We start from the raw sequence: 9391 nt of genomic DNA, 5'->3' as shown, positions 1-9391 counted from the left end.
AATAAATATTCACCTGGCAATTAAGGAAGGGAAATATGGGAAGGAATAGACAGAGAACTTAGATGTTTAGAGAGAACGGAACAGGCTGAATTGGGATTCTGAAATGTGGTATTAAACACAGGGTGACAGAGGAAGCAAAGTGAAGGGTAAGTGAGGGGCTCAGCAGGGGTCAGAAAGAAGAGCAGGTGGGAAGGCCAGCAGCTGCCAGCCACAAGCAGACTTTTGAAGCTTTCCTAGCAGCAAGGTTTGGATTAGAAATGCAGAGATTCTAGGAGAACTGTGCTTAGAGGAGTCATGGATTATCATTATTTTTATTGTTGATGTTATTATTATCATCACTATTAATTACATTCTGTACCATGCCTATCAAGATCCCTATCTTGTCACATGTGCATTAACTAAGTCCATCACTATCAGGGGATAATTCTGCCCTTGGGAATTATCCAGCAACTATCATCAGCACATAGGAGACAGTTTTTCATTCCACAATTTCAAGAAAAATACTATCACTGATGTACTCACATCTGGTCAGTGTAACCGATCACCGATCACAGTCCACACTGTTTTGTTTTGCTCTTGTTGGGTGGTCTTGATGCCTTGTACTAAACAAAACCATTTCTAGGATGAACAGAAAAAGAAAATTAAAACAGGACATTACATATGAGAACATTAGAAAACAGCTCCAGCAAAATCATTTGAAATTAAAACCTACAATTGAATCATCTGAAAGGAATGTTTTATCTTATTTCTATTCATCCAAGTTTATAATCATCTTTTTTCCATATATATGGTATTGTAAAAATACTATATAGAGGGGTTACAGTTACATGAGCAAGGTAATGAGTACATTTCCTATTGAGCATTGTTACTGCCTCCGTTTTTCCCCTACCATCCTTCTGTCCCCACCAAACCAATTCCTCCCTCCCCCCAAAATCATCTTACAATAGGTCATGTGTGAGGCTTTCCCCAGAGTCTAAAGTGCTATTTATGACATGATGGTAATCATAATAATTGGTTCTGGAAAGATATATAACTTGGACTCGGGCAAGATTTTTCACAAAAGTAAAATTAAGTGTATCTATAGCAGCTTAGTCCCTCTTTTCACACTCATATATTTCCAGTGTATCTCTTTATTTATTGTGCTGTGATTTGAACTCATGGTCTTGTATTTCCTTGGTAGGCTGTCCACCACTTCAGTGATGCCTCCCCAGATAGTTTAGTTCAAACACCATAGCAAGAATATTATCCGATCTGGGTTGGGAATGTGGCTTAGTGGTAGAATGTTTGCTTAGTATGCACAAAGCCCTGGGTTTGATTACAGATAAACAGAAAAAGCCAGAAGCAGTGCTGTGGCTCAAGTAGTAGAGAGCTTGCCTTGAGCAAAAGAAGCTCAGGGACAATGCCCAGGCCCTGAGTTCAAGTCCCAGGCAGGACTGGAAAAGAGAGTGAGGGGGGTGGGGCAGACAGACAGACAGACAGACAGACAAATTTGCAGATCCCATTAATTCTAACTCCCAAACATCTTTTTAAAATAGGACCTCATATTTTCATGTTCTCTTCACCAAATACTAGTCCAAACTACTGTGTATTTGTTACTGCCTTGTTATAGTCGTGATATATTATATCCCCTCCTTTTACTCTGTTCTCAGGGTAGCATGAAAGTGATCCTTCAAGTAAGATCTTCCTTTTTCAAGTAAAAGAGAAAATCAGTAAAAAAGAACAATAAAAACCCTTATAACCTCATTCTATTTTTTCTCTCAGAGATCGCCCCCTTGCTCGTTTTACTTATAGCAAAACTGCCCACAAATCTTGGGCATTTTCCTTCAGTGGGTTTTTTGTTTTGTTTTTCTGCTGTTCACTCTTCCTGAAATGTTCTTCTCCTAATCCAGGTGAGTCTCTTGTTTACTTTCAACTGTGTCTTTACTAAAATTCATTTATTATCTCAGTAAGAGTTTCTACAGTAGCTGGATTTAAAAGCAGAACACACTGCTCCTGACCTTGTATGTGCCTATTCTCATTTGTTTTTTTTTGTTCAAAATCCACAGCATTTATAAGATACAAACTTTTTATACCAACATCAAATACAATAAAAGCAGGGGTTAGAAACAATCATCTGAAAGAAAAAAAAATTTGAGTGGGCTGGGAAGGTGGCTCAGTGGTAGAGCTCTTGCCTTGAATGCCTGGCTTTCTTTGGGCCTGGCTTACTTCACTTGCTATAATTTTTTCCAACTCTTTTCATTTCCTAACAAATGGGGCAATGTCATTCTTTCTGATGGAGGCATAGAATTCCATTGTGTATATATACCACATTTTCTCGATCCATTCATCTACTAAGGGGCATCTGGGTTGGTTCCATATTTTAGCTATGGTAGATAATGCTGCAATAAACATAGTAGTGCTGGTAGCTTTAGTGTGGCCTTGTTTGTGATCATTTTTCTCAAGTAAATGTTTACATCTTTGTTTACATCTTTGTTTCTACCCCTACTGTCTTACATTATGCCATAGGGACTTTACTATATTTTACTGATGGAGGCCATGAAGTAATTTCAAGCACGTTGCTCAGGGGTGAGACGCAAAGGAAAATTATGTCCTTTGCTGTTACTGTTACTTTTATTGTGGTTATTATTATCATTCCTACTAATTATATTCTGTATCTTTTCTATCCAGAGCATTATCTCCATCATGTAAAGAGAGCTCATTCTGATGGACAAGGAAAGTATACTGAATTAATTGTCTTTCAAGTAACTAAAGAATCAGTGAATAAGTGGCTTCAATTCTCCAAGAAAAGTTAGGTTCCAGTTCTATGATATTTTAGATATAACTTCATTCTGAATCTCACATCCTTACCTATAAAAATATTGTGATATATTTTTAGTCATTTCACAAGGGTGCTGGGTAAATAAAATGAGAAAAGTAAGTAGCAATATGATTTGAATATCAAAAGACGACTAAATAAGCCATGCTGGCTTGATTATGGAACACAGTAAAGACATACTTCGATCTTGATAAAATTGTATATTGCCATCTTTACAGAAAGCCAATTTCAGTGATTTTTGTTATTTATACAAAAAGCTTAATTTCAGTGATTTTCTGATATCTGACCTAGCTTATAAAGTTAAATTATGGTGGATCCACTACTACTACAGAAACCAGGACTTTTGAATTGCAAAATATTTTTCCAACAAAATAACCATTATTAGCATCTGAAATAGCCACATTATATTACCTGATATAAAAGTTATAAGATATCATACTGTAATGATAAAATAAAAATACCTAATACATGGACTTTTTCCTGTAGATTTGGCACTACTCCAAGTTATACTATTTGATTCTCAAATCACAAAGCATAAGTATAAATATCATTGTGTCCATTTAAGAGTGGAAGAATAGAAATTGAGATATTAAGCAATTTACACAACACACTGCCAGTAAGTAGTGAAACCAGCAACCTTGGTCATTTGCAACACAAAATCACATTTTAATTTAGAAGTAGACTCATGTGATCTAGAGTTAACTAGAGTTTTGATAGCAGTTTGTCAGGAGTAAGTATGGGGAAATATGAGTGAATTTTAAAATAAGTCACAAGCTGTCTGTTAGAAAGATGGTAATTAAGCATCCTAATCAGTATACATGCTTACCAAGGTTTAGTAAGCCCCCTAAGGATACATTGTATTGTGGCCTAACGTGCGTAAAGAAACTGATATGTAAAGAATAGGTTACTTTCAGGAATTTACCTAACTTTAATTTACATATTAAGTCCAGAAAACCCTGGCCAAGATTTCTAATGCAATTTATCAACCTTGGGATAGGAACTCTGGCACTAGGGCTGGTCTTGGGGAGAATCTTAATTCCCCAAGTCCCTTCAACCAAAGCTTAGTCATTCTCAACCTAGAAATAACCTGCTTTCAGTCTATTGAAAGCATATTCCTTTTCTAATTAACTGTCCTGAGACTTAAACTACATTTTGTATTTTGCTCAGATTTTTGTCTTTCAGAAGCTAAGGAATTAGAGCTTTCAGGTCACAGTCTCTAAAAGGCAATCACATTTACACTTTACAGAAAGTCTAGGGGATATCTGAAAGCTTAATAATGAATTAAAATCAAAATAACTGACATAGTATCTGCAACATTTTGGAGACTTCATTATTTTCTTGCAACTAGTTAGTTGGGAAGTAGTCTCATGAGTAATTCATTCTCTTCTATAGTTACTTCTGTAAATGAATTCACTGTAATGGTGGAAAGTAATAGCAGTAATTCACTTTGTAATTATCACGAGTCAAAGGACAAAGGTTGATGCAATGCAACAGTGATACTCACAAGAAACTCTACTGGATTGCAACTGGGGGGGTCAGAGAAAGTGAAGGGGGAGGGGGAGAAAACAAGGAAGTGGACAACAGTGTTCAACAAGAAATGTTCTCATTAACTTACGTAACTGACATCTGATATCACCTTTACAATAAAATTGAATTAAATTAAAACTAAAAATATGATATGACAAATACCAATATAATTGGAAGCACCACTGGTTGTAGCAATTTAAAAAATCACATAAGAATGTTTTTTCATTAGCAATCTTGCCCTCACAGAAGTGGGTGAAAATGGATGAACGCATCCATGTCTTCCTCTAATACTGACAGTTTGTTACCTCTAGATAAATACCTCGTATAGCAGGAAAAAAAGCCTTAATCTTTCTCGGACCTTTCTCCCTCTGAGTGAAAGAATTGATTCTGAACTGTCATAGAGAAGAGATCCAAGGAAAGAGCAAGGAAAACCTACTGATAACTCATTTTGCTTGGCACTAAACTGAGAAACCATTTCAGAAAACCACGTACAACTTGGAATCAATCATCATCCTTCTAACAATGGTGACAAGTATCAGGAGATGACCATATATGTTATCAACAATCTTTGGGGTCAGCACATTACATTATAGGATTCATTCTGATTCTGTGTTATGAAGACTAAGTTCCAAGTGCCATTGGTTAGTATTAACCAGGAAGGGAATTATCATGATAGAAAATATAACACTCTTAAAATATAATCTGATTAAGATAGATATGTTGATTAATGATGCATAAGAATCTTAAGTGTTTGGCCTACATCATATGCATACCACAGCTGAAGAACTACTAACTGGCAATCTTTTTTTCCTCTTATCATGCTACTGGGGTACCCATGATCAGCGCCTTCTGGAAGATGATGCCCTTCTTTATTGTTAAATGAAGTATTTGTTTATATTTCTACCTTTTTATCCAACTGGTGCTTCAATGGGCTGGTTCTATCTGCCAAATGCAAGTTTTTGTTTTTGTTTTTGTTTATTAACACATCTAAACTGATAAAATTCCAGAGCTCTGTTAAGTAACTGATTGGTAGCCAGATAGGTTTGGGACAACTAGATAGATTATTATGCAGAATTAACATAGAATTCATGCAGAATTTACATAGTTGTATTGTGCTGCAGAAACATGTACAAAGAAAATATCAAATATCCTGTTTAGGTTACTATATTTGTGCCACTTAGGTCTTCATGTGTAAGGGCAAGAACAACATAGAATAAGGAATGTTTTTCCAGGGATGGTGGAATAAGGTGTAAAGCTAAGTGACGCTTCAATACTGAACATTATCTTTTTGTTTTTACAAAGTTGTTTATAATTTGAATAAGGAATGAGACTTAACTTTAAAAATAGATGACACATGACACTTTTGAAATTCAAAGAGCTGTGTTAGTTTTGGTCCACAGGAAAATATGACCAAAACATACACACACACACTCACACACACACGCACACACACACACACACAAACCTCCTACTGGGCATTTACCCAAATGTCCACAAACAAGGCCATACTAAAGCTACCAGGACAACTATGTTTATCACATCATTATTCACCATAGCTAAGATATGGAACCCACCCAGATGCCCCTCAGTAGATGAATGGAGCAATGGAATTCTATGCTTCTATCAGAAAGAATGACACCATCCCATTCACAAGGAAATGGAAAGACTTGGAAAAAATCATATTAAGTGAAGTAAGCCAGACTCAAAGTAACATAGGGCCAATGGTTTCCCTTATTTACAATAATTTGTATATGTCTAGGATAATCTTAGCAGATGAGCAGAATAGCTCAATAGCTATCTACATATGACCAAATAAGATAATGCTAAACAAAATGAACTCCAAGACATGGACACAAGAGGTTTTCCTTTGTTATTGTTTTTAATGTACTACATGTTTTTTTTGCATATCCTTCCCTGTATGGTATATCCACTGTTGTTATTGTATTTGTACCTATTGTATTTTTGTATCTTGGTATTGTATGTACATTTATTTGAATTAGGGAAGAGAAGGGGAACAACAGAATGGTGAGAAAAAGGCCAAGGGGGGAACCAATGCAACAGCGATACTCACAAGACAATATGTTGGAAATGATCTGTACAGCTTGCGGGGGGGGAGGAAAGTAGAAGCAAATTGAGGGAAGTTGTAACAAGGTTGACAAGAAATGTACTGCTTACCTCACTTATGTAATGGAAACCCTTCCGTACATCACCTTGGCAATAAAAAATAAAGAACTATTATTGTGGTATCTATTTTTTTTCAAAACTATAAATCCTACTTCATATACCTGTTAGGAATTAACTCTTCAATACTCAGTTTGTCCTTCGGAAATGAACTTATGATTAGAGATGAATTGTATGACAGTGAAAAATTAACTACTCATTCAGATGTCCATTTATCCAACACAGTAATGACTCACTATGTTGCTCTATTTTAGAAGCTAGAGAATCAATAGGAATTAAGACAATTTGTATGTAGCTACAGTATTAATTCAAAGTCTAAAACACTATACAAAAGGAAAGGACTCAAAGCAAGATGTGGATCCAGTTTTCACACTTTTCATGACACATACACACATGGCAAAGCATAAAAAACTTCACAGCTTTACTCCTGAGAAAATAACACACTTTCCCACCTACACTACCTAAACATTAGGTCAACTATATTAAGAAAGGCAAATTATCATGAAGCCAAGGGGTTGTTCATTTTACCACCAAGTACCCAGAACCAAAAATGGTACTTATACTGTATATTTGAAAGTCCAAACCATTCAGTTTATTTATAAAGCAACCACTATGTGCCAACCAAAAAATACATGGTGCCATTTCAGTCTTATGCTCTCACAGTTCCAATACTTTTATTTCACCTTGCTCTTCTTCAGTATTCTCATCTGCAAACGCATGATGTTGCTAACACTTAACTATGTGGGATGTTGTAAAAATTAATCTCTTAGCATAGGCAGAGTGCCTATGAAAAACTTAGATACAAAATAAAGACCATACTCATTTATGATAGTATATTGTCCCTTGAAGCTCATTGTTATACCTTGAAACCGATTTGACCAACGTCAAATTGCCCAACATGAAACAAGTATAGTTTCCTTTATCATTTAAAACAGAAATATTTGGGATGGATTTACCAGTAATAAATAGAATATTCTAGATGTTACTCCTTGTTTGAAATATTAGGTATTGAAATCTGATTTTATAGCTCTCTAAGAATATCATTTCCTACCAATGAATGCTCTCATGTAAATTTTAAATAGGCTTATGTTAAATATAGGTTAACTGACAGATTATTTTGAAATGCTCAAAGTGATTAATCAAGACTGTTTCATTTAGTGATGAGAGATATTCAGTGATATTTCAAGATTTCAAGTTTGGTTAAATTAAGAACGTAAGCATGAAAACTCATTTGAACTCAGGGAAATATTTTGGGCCCTGGGGAAGCTAAATGGTAATATCTAAAAATAAGAAGCCTAGTACCAGTGAAACTTAACTGACTTTCAACTATCTTCAAAATGATTGGCAGTCATCATTTTGCTTATTGTGATCTAAATAAAATCAAGTTAGATAAGATTAAATTTTTTAGCACTCAGCTAAATGTTTGTTAAAATCCCACAAATTACCTAGTAACGCTAAAAATAAAAGTTAATGATAATAGCACCATGTTTTTCCTAACTGGACAAGTTCATAATGTAGGAGATGGAGATACTGTAACAATGAGATGTACAAGACAATATGTTGAAAATGAACATGACAGCTTTGGTGGGGAGGGAAGACTTAGGGAGGTGGGAACGGAAGGGACGGTAGGGGAAAAACAAAGGTGGGGGTAACAATGCTCAATAGGAAATGTACTCATTACCTGACTCATGTAACTGTTAGCCCTTCTATACAGTGTCTTTACAATAAAGATATATATAATAAAAAATAGAAATGATGACTGCAATATGTTATTTGTGATGGTGTTTATACAGAATAGAGGACACACATATGTTAACTCTATTAGTTCAGGAATCAAAAAGAAAGGGATAAGACATATGAAAAGTTTATTAGGTGAAGTTACTATGGAAGAATAAGGTTCAATGAATAAGAGAAAGAAGGAAGATATGTCAGAGGAGAGTAAAAATTCTGGGACATGTGAAACCAGAATGGAAAGACTTAAGGTCAGATAGGCAGCTATCAAGTCTAGGATACTTCCTAACAGCAGGAAGACAGACAGCTGTCATTCATGATGGCCTGGATGAGAATATTTTTGCTTGTGTACCAGGATTTGAGAAAGTGGTTCAGTGTTGACAGACTAAGAGGACAAAGTAAACAAGAGTGTGGGCAAGGGGGAAAGAGGGAACAGCTTACATTAAGCAAAAGGAAAGAAATGAAAACATCACTTGATGTAGAAGAAGTAAGTGTATTGTCAAAACTCACAGAAGTCACAAACTTTATAAACCATGATAATGACAATTTGCCTTGTGAAGGTTGAAAGGTGTTTATGACTTTTACTAAGTATCACTATTCCACAGTACTGTGAAATATGTGAAATTTATGTAATCACCAAATCTCAATTAAAAAGAAAAAGAAAAAAGTGAGAGAAGGGATGGGTTAGGAGAGATGGGTGACAATATTGTCAGACACCTTGTACTCATGTACAGTTTTGTAGAATGGGAACTTCTTTGTACAACTACTTAAAGATAATAATAATAATAATGTGAAAAAAGAAAAACAGAATGTGGGCAAGCATATTACAGACATGCTATAATGCAGAGTAACCTGGGCCAACATGGTAATGTGGATGTGGATGTGGTTGTGCATGTATGCTTGAGGAAAGGGGAGAGGTATAACACATTGGAATTGGAGCCTGAGACCACCAGAGAGGAAACTGAGACTGTGATGAGGGAAAGGAAGATGAATTCTATCAAGATATTTGTTTTGTTTTTATTTTTTAAATTTTTTATTGTGAAAAATACCGTACAGAGGGGATACAATTACATGAGCAAGGTAATGAGTACATTTCTTATCAAGCATTGTTGCCTCCTCCTTTGTTTCCCCTTCCCA

Source organism: Dipodomys ordii, unplaced genomic scaffold, assembly GCF_000151885.1.
Source record: "Dipodomys ordii isolate 6190 unplaced genomic scaffold, Dord_2.0 Scaffold125, whole genome shotgun sequence".
NCBI lineage: Eukaryota > Metazoa > Chordata > Mammalia > Rodentia > Heteromyidae > Dipodomys > Dipodomys ordii.
This window is presented reverse-complemented; position numbering follows the sequence as displayed.